This window comes from Lolium rigidum, chromosome 7, assembly GCF_022539505.1.
Source record: "Lolium rigidum isolate FL_2022 chromosome 7, APGP_CSIRO_Lrig_0.1, whole genome shotgun sequence".
In the NCBI taxonomy this organism is placed as follows: Eukaryota; Viridiplantae; Streptophyta; class Magnoliopsida; order Poales; family Poaceae; genus Lolium; species Lolium rigidum.
In genome coordinates, this window is record NC_061514.1 from 207,207,001 (window position 1) to 207,216,049 (window position 9,049).

Below are 9,049 nucleotides of genomic sequence, written 5' to 3' on the forward strand. Positions count from 1 at the left end.
GCAATTGAGGCTCCATAGGTTCTTTAATTTTCGCATCACACAATTCATGTCTTAACTTAGGAAATAAATTAAAAAGCTCATAGTTGTATTCCATTATGCCTTACTAGTGTAAAACAAGAAACAAAAAGATGCAATTGCAGGATCTAAAGGAAATAGCTTCGAGCACACACACAACAGCGCCAGAAAAATACTTTACCTGGGACCGGAGTATGAGAGCCTTTTACCTTTCCTCCCCGAGCAACGGCGCCGTAAAATAGCTTGATGTCTACGGGAGCTTCTATTCTTGTAGACAAGTGTTGGGCCTCCAAGAGCAGAGGTTTGTAGAACAGCAGCAAGTTTCCCTTAAGTGGATCACCCAAGGTTTATCGATCTCGGGGAGGAAGAGGTCAAAGATATCCCTCTCAAGCAACCCCGCAACCACAAAGCAAGAAGTCTCTTGTGTCCCCAACACACCTAATACACTTGTCGGATGTAAAGGTGCACTAGTTCGGCGAAGAGATAGTGAGATGCAAGTAATATGGATGAGTATGAGTGGTAATAGCAATCTGAATAAAATATGGCAGCGAGTAAACATGCAACAAAACAGTAAACAAACGGAGATTCGATGCTTGGAAGTAAGGCCTAGGGATCCCGCTTTCACTAGTGGACACTCTCAACAATGATCACATAATAGGACTACTCTACACCCTCTTGTTCGATGACGAACACCACTAACTGTGTAGGATTACACGAACCCTCAATGCCGGAGTTAACAAGCTCCACAATATTCAATGTTCATATTTAAATAACCTTAGAGTGTAAGATAGATCAACACAATCACACCAAGAACTAACATAGCATGCACACCGTCACCATCACACTATGAAGGAGGCATAAATCACATCAATTCTTATCATAGCAATAGTTAACTTCATAATCTACAAGAGATTACAATCATAACCCACGCCAAGTACTACACGATGCACACACTGTCACCATTACACCGTGCAGGAGGAATAGACTACTTTAATAACGTAACTAGAGTAGCACATAGATGATATTCAACTAGATCACATAAAGAGAGAGATGAACCACATAGCTACAGCGGAGCCCTCAGCCCCGGGGGTGAATTACTCCCTCCTCATCATGGAGACAACGATGTCGGTGAAGATGGCAGTGGAGACGGCGGTGGAGATGACTCCGTGGGCAATTCCCCGTCCCGGCAGGGTGCCGGAACAGAGACTTATGTCCACCGAATTGGAGTTTCACGATGGCGGCGGCTCTGGATGGTTTTCTATGGTTTCGTCGAACTGGGTCGAGGTTTTAGGTCAGGGACGACTAAATAGGCGAAGAGGCGGAGTCGGAGGGGCCACGGGGTGCCCACACGGTAGGGGGCGCGCCCCCTTTGGGCCGCGCCGCCCGTGGGGTGGGGCCCCTGGCTCCCCTCTCGTCTTTCTCCGGTGCTCTGGAAGCTTCCGGGAATTATAAGGTCTTCGGTCTTGATTTCGTCTGATTCCGAAAATATTTCTTTACTAGGATTTCTGAAACCAAAAACAGCAGAAAACAGCAACTGGCCTTTCGACATCTCGTCAATAGGTTAGTTCCGGAAAATGCATAAATATGACATAAAGTATGCACAAAACATGTAGATAACATCAATAATGTGGCATGGAACATAAGAAATTATCGATACGTCGGAGACGTATCAGTGAGCGGCAGCTCCAGATCATCGCCTCCGCCGTCCCATGTTGAGGTGTTTGAGTGTCGGCCTTCGTTTGCTTGGGAAACTTGATCGACGGCTAGTCTGTGTGCGCGGCCTTGGGGCCGGCGTGGATGTGGGAGCGACGGCTCCAGATGTTCTCCTCCGCCGTGTTGCGTTGAGGTGTTTTGGTGTTGGCTTTGGTTGCTAGGGTGACTTGGCCATCGACTCGTGTGGGGGCGCGGCCTCGGGGCTAGCGTGGTGCGTTGTGTTATATGGTTTTCGGCCAGTTTTCCTTATAAACTGGCCTAAATCTTTTTGACTTTATCAATCATCGGCATTGCAGAGGTTGGAAAAAATAAGGTGTTGAGAACCTTGTGCCAAACCTCCCGCGCCACCACACAAAAAATGCCGGTTTAGCTTTATTTGACACAAAACCTCAAAAGTGTGTGCCGACTCGGGCGAACTCGGTTGTGGTCAAACCGGATTAAATCACTACCATCTTAGAAATGTTGAGCAACAGCGGTGACCATGATTTTGTTCTGCCTCCATCTCCATACAATTAGCGTGTCTCTCTTGTTGCCGATGGCCGAGACCTCAGTTTGCAGGGGTTGATTCATCATGGTTGCCAAAAAACGCGATGTCTTCCTTCTTGTTTTGCTGGTGTGAGTACTTCGCCGAGGTAGTAGACGGGGCTTTGTACGCCATGAAGTTTTCCTTCTTCAGCGCGTTCGACAACGAGCACACTGTTGACGACTTGAATAGTTGCGGTAATATAGAGTAACATTGGCTCCCTGTCCTGTGGAGTCACGAGGACTCGAGAAGTCGACATAACCTTCTTCAAGTTGTCGAAAGCATCTTGTGCCTCTGCTGTCCACTCGAATTTTTATGACTATTTAATCAACTGAAAGAATGGCAAGGCCTTTTCTCCCAGTTTTGCAATAACTCTACTAAGAGCTGCTAATCGTCCTGCCAATTGTTGCACCTGTTGCAGACTCTTTGGTGGTTCCATGTCAAGGACAACTTTAATCTTTGAAGGATTAGCTTCTAGGGCTTTCTATTTTCGTGCCCTCGGGTCCTTAGTTGTACTCAGTTTTCCCCAGCTCCTTAGTTTTTCCTCAGTTTTCCCCAAGCCCTTGTCTGAAACCCGCAGAAGGAGCTCGGATGGGAGGATTCCCGTTTAGTTGACCGTTCCGTGCTGACGTGTGGAGCCGCGTCGTGTGGGGCCACGTCGCGTGGGGCCGCGTCGCGTAGGGCTGGTAGAAAGGGACCGCGTGGGACAGGACGAGACCGTGTTTGGTTGTACGTGAGCATGAGCTGGGTTCTGTCTCTCTCGACCCAAATTGGCATTTTTAAGAGCACCTTTTTCCCCCTTTTCCCCGCTTTCTCTCTCTGTATTTTTTCACCAAATTAGTATCAAATGTAGATAAGCTTCCATTTCTGTCTTTCTTCAATTTTTTGTGCCTTTTGGCCCTCATTTTTTGCCCAATATGGCAGCAAATCTAGTACTCCCTCTGGTCCATATTAATGACCTCACCTATCTTGGTTCATATGTACTCCGTATCTAGTTAAATCTAGAAGCAAATCTCGATGCTAATGTACGATAAATTCACACCGTCATAATAAATCGAGAAAACAAAGTAGGGCCAACAAAGTATAGTAGAACAGGGATAGATAATAAGCTGCATACAGCAGCCAACATAACAGGTTCTTAACAAAGGCATGCCAATAAAAAGGTTCTTCACAACACCAACATAGTAACAACATAATAACAAAATAAAAAGCTGCTTTGCAGCAGCAGCATACGTCCTGGACTCCGCCTACTCCATTCTCATCTGGCTCTTCCTCCAGTTCTTGCTCCCCTGTCCCTTGATCTTGGGCACCTTGGGGTTGATCGGAGGCATGCGCCCGGCGGCGATCTCCACCCGCTGGAAGTTGCGGAGGTGAATGCCGAGCACCTTGTGCTTGGCACGGAAGGCGCAGACGTTCACTATCATGCCGACATTGGGGAAGGTCCTTCCGATGTCCTCGGCATGCGTGAGGAGGCAGTTGAAGTCAGTGCCGCCGAGTCTCCTAGTTCAAAAGGGGCACTTGTAGACACCTTTGGCGAAGTAGGAGGTGTACTGGACGACCTGCAGCCTCCGCAGCACCTGCCGAGCCTTGGTGTGCTCATCCTCCTCGTTGTTGCCAGACACCTGATCCATATCAAACGGAAACTATGAGTGAATGAATTGCAATGATGACGTAACGTGCATGATAACAAAGTTGGGAAAAACAGAGGCAGCCTCAGTTAGAGTGGACACGATTATATATCTACAGGGTCGGGGTTAGCGAACTAAAGCTCATGCAGATTTGTACACAGCAATGGTTCGCTAAACCCGCCATGTACAAATTTGTCCCCAACGATTCATCATAGGCAAAGAAACAAATTCCAGATCCGAATTTGTACAAATTCCAGATTATTTGCAAAATTAAACCCTAAATTAACTGATTGAGATCCCATGATTACTTGCATAAATTAACCGAACGGCCGAACCCCAAATCTTAAACGAAATCAAGAAGGGATCAAATCAAAGTGGAATAAAATCGGCGCAAATAATAACCCAATACTCATCCTACCTACAGATCAGCACTAATAGTTACTAGGGAACGAGCAAAAATAGGGTTGAAAAAGGAAAGGGGAACAACAAGGGAGCAAACCGTAGTTACCTCATTCCAAGGGTCGTCCATGCACGCATCGTAGGGATTCGATGGCCGGATGTACGGCACCTTCTCATAGGGGTCCCATTCCGGCGAGATATGACCGCCACCGGCGGCAGCCTCCGATGCACCGGCGGGAGCCGCCAATGCACAGGCGGCGGCGACGGCCATAGAGGGGACAACGTCGAGGACGGAGGCGCCGCGCTCGCAGTCGATGGTGTCGAGGACAATGGGATTCACATTCTCCTTGTCCATCGCCGACAGAGGAGAGAGAGAGGGTTTTTTGCTTTGGAGAAGATGATGGGAAGTGAGAGGCGGCGTTGCGTGAGGGAGTGAGAGTGACAGTGATAGTGCGAGGAGGCGAACAGGGAGAGAAATCTATAAAGGCGAGGGACCCTAAATGCGACCCGCGTCCTACGCGTCCACTATTGCACGTCTGCACGTCTTCAACTTCTGCACCGCGACACGCGTCCACGATTGCACGTCTTCAACTTCTGCACCGCGACCCACGTCCTACGCGTCAACAATTACATGTCTTCCACTTCTGCACCACAACACGCGTCCTCGAGTCTAACCCTGGAAATTTAGATATACTCAGGTATACCCTCGACTCTTATACTAGCATTTTTTGTGTGCTCAGTTTTCCCCTTGAGTGCTAATACTGGCTAGTGCAATATATTCAGATTTACCCTCAAGTGGCTGGTCAACAGAGAGTCAACAAATGGGATTAAGCTAGTTAAATGAGTCATTTAATGTGCAAAAAATTCCAAAAAAGATAAAACCATAGTGGCACTTACTCATGGAGTCTTCTTACGCGACTTGCCACGGTGGGAACCATAACAATCATAGATAAATCAAGTTTTACCACAAATTGCCACTTCTCAATCACCTAGTAGCTATGAAGGTGCATGGCTTTCCACAATGAGCCCTTCCCAAAACAGCTTTCCCCAAAACATACTTTGTCTGAATGAGGCCACAATTTTCACACACATGTATATTTGTATTGCAAATAGTTTGAGGTAGGCCAAGATGGGTTTGATTGTACAAAAACACACATTTTCCATTTTTTAAATCTCATATTTGAATCCCTTAGTCTGTTTACTACTCACGTGCCCTTGGTTTTTTGATACTACTCAGTTTTTCCCTCTCCCTTCACAAATTCTCACAGACGCCCAACCTTGCCCTGATTGGTCTAGCCCTTGTCACGCTGATCGTGCCTACCGACCGTTGATCGTATGATCTAACGGGCAGGATAACCCCTCTCTCTCTCTGATCGGGGTCACCACCCTCTCTCTCTCCGTCGGCGGCTAGCTTCCACCCTCTATGTATGCTAAATACCCAGTTTGCCACCGGATTCAGCAAGTTTGGTTTTTTGTATTATTTTTCACGCGCTAAAAATTATAAAATCTTTTAGGCATTACTTTTCACGCAAAAAATGATAAACCATCACCGATTCCTTGTAGCCATTACTTTTCACGCAAAAAATGATAAACCATCACTGATTTGTTGTAGCCATTACGTTTCACACAAAAAATAATAAACCATCACCGATTTGTTGTAGCCATTACTTTTCACGCAAAAATGATAAACCATCAGCGATTTGTTGTAGCCATTAATTTTCACCCAAAAATGATAAACCATCACCGATTTGTTGTAGCCATTACTTTTCACGCAAAAAATGATAAACCATCACTGATTTGTTGTAGCCATTAATTTTCACGCAAAAAATGATAAACCATCACCGATTTCTTGTAGCCATTGCTTTTCACGCTAAAAATGATAAACGAAACAATCTATCTATCTCTGTATTTGAAGTTTGGGAGGGTTCACCATCTACTTATGTTAACTTTCGACGTTTTGACCTGAAAATCAACTGGGTATTATAAAGGGAAATAAAAGTTCAAAAAAATGTAAAAATGAAACAATCTACCTATCTTTGTATAGAAGATCATCTGTATTATTTTTGAGGTCATTTAGAGAAGGTCAAAAAACCTAACTTGTTACAAAAGGTGGTTTCAGTGAGATCAAACGGCATGCGCTTAAGCAAAGTGATTTTTTCGAACATCTCCAAATGACCCCAAGTTTGGCATACATGATGCCATACCTGTAACAACAAGGAATATCTAAAAACTTTCACAAAATTTGAAATTTAGAGTGAAAATGATGCCATACATGATGCTGTTTTTCGAGGTTTTGACCTAAAAATCAACCGGGTATTATAAAGGGAAATAAAAAGTTCGAAAAATGAAAAAACGAAACAATCTATCTATCTCTGTATAGAAGATCATCTGTATGAAAAAATCACCTTGTTACAAAAGCTAGTTTAAGTGAGATGAAACGGCATGCGCTTAAGCAAAGTGATTTTTTCGAACATCTCCAAATGACCCCAAATTTGCCATACATGATGCCATACGTGTAACAACAAGGAATATCTAAAAAAGTGTGAAAAACTTTTCCGAACCGTGTACTCTATCAAAAAGAACCTCACCATGGTGCCAGTAAAATTTTTAGTTACAAACTTTCGTATTTTACCTAACCTTCAACAGGAAACTTATTTCAAATTCATTTTGGCGTACAAGAAACAAATCCTACCTTGATTCGAGCACCACAACCTCCAAACGATGCCGATGCCGATATCGGCATGGTCAGAACGGCTATGCTCGCCGCCACTTCTAGGTCACCGTCGCGATGCACCCTCAATCCCGTCCCCTCATTCGATCACTGACACACCAGAGATACCACCGAGGCCAATGCCGAACGTACATGCTGATGCCAATGCCGAACATGCACGCCGTTGTGGGCACGGCCACGCCGCCCCGCTATGCTATGCTGGACGCCACAGACCACCGCGAGGTCTTTCCCTTCGCCACCACACTCCCCTAGCACCCATCTATACACGCCAGAAAGGAGAGACACTAGTTTTCTCTACATTGCTCGCGTTCGCGTTCGACACCGTCAGTTAAAGTGTTGAGGTAGTCGTCGATGTCCTCGACCATTTCTTCTCTTCTTTGCATGGTTAAACGCGTCTAGTTCATATCTATCTAATGCGTCTGGTCTCGCCTCATGCAGTTCTTTGTGGACGTCGATCTCATCTCGGCACCTCACAGTGCACCTCCTCCGTGCCATCGCTGTAGAGCTCCGTTTAAAAATCTAATCCTACCTGTGTATTGCCCCTCGTATCAGCGTCATGGCCCCACTTGTCATTCGATATACCGAAGCCCCACTCGTCCGTGTTTTGGTCAGCGATATGGCGATTCTTACGGTCAAACAAAGATGGATGGTCTGACGTATCTTTGCAGGCTCTACGTGGCCCCACTAGTCAGCAGATAACGGTCAACGTTGTTGACCCGTCGGGCAACCGGCCGTTCCAGCACTTGTGAGGGTTTCAGACAAGGGCTTGGGCAAAACTGAGGAAAACTAAGCGGCTGGGGAAAACCGAGCACAACTAAGGACCCGAGGGCACGAAAATAGAAATCCCTAGCTTCTATTCCTCTGACTGAAATAAAATACCTGAGTACTTGGCCTCCTGGTACCCCAAAGAAGCATTTCTTCGGGTTCAGCTTGATTTTGTATCTGTCGAGATTGTCGAAAGTTTCTCTCAAGTCATTAATAAGCGTGGCCATGTTTCTAGTTTTAACGACAATGTCATCGATATAAACCTTGATATTTCGGCCAATCTGCTCCTTGAGGCAGGCTTGCATGCACCGTTGATAGGTTGCACCTGCATTTTTTAATCCGAAAGTCATGATGTTGTAGCAGTAAACACCATGCGGTGTTATGAACGTAGTTAACTCCTGGTCTTCTTTTTTGAGCTTGATCTGATTATATCCTGAGTAAGCATCGATAAAGGAGAGGCGATCGCAGCCTGGTGCGGAGTCGACTATTTGATCGATGCGAGGAAACGGGAAATGATCCTCCGGGCAATGCTTGTTGAGTTTTGTGAAGTCGATACACATACGAAGTGCTATCGTATCTTTCTTTGGCACCATGAATGGATTAGCTACCCACTCAGCTTCCTTGAGCTCTCGAATAAACCAAGCTTTGCGGAGCCGATTGAATTCTTCACCAATAGCTTTTCTTTTTGGTTCTGAGAAACAACGTAACGTCTGCTGTACATGTTTGGCTTTGGGGTCAATAATGAGGGCGTGCTCAGCGAGTTCCCTGGGAATACCTGGCATGTCGGATGGTTCCCATGCCAATATTTCCCAGCGCTCACGGAGGAACTCAATGAGCGCGCTTTCCTATGCGGCAGTAAGATCGGCCGATGTATTGACTGTCTTCTTCGGATCAGAGGGGTGCACTTGATGCTTCTTTGCTTTCTTGTACACGTCAAACTCATCGGACTTTGTGTTCCGATTGTCGGCAGGTGGTTGTGTATGATCGGTGACTATGTCAAGTGCATTAAGTTCTTCCCTGACTCCGAACTTGGAGACGATCTTCTGAAAATCTCTGTCGCAGTTATCAGAACGAGAAAAACTTCCGTGAACATTTATTGTTGTCCCGTTATTGCCTGGCATCTTCATCTTCAAATATGCGTAATGAGAGACTGCCATGAATTTGGCAAACGCTGGCCTGCGGAGGATGTCATGGTACTGTGATTCCCAATCTACCACCTCGAACTCGAGTTTCTCCTTCCTGAAGTTGCTGGGTGTGCCGAAGACAACGTCCAAT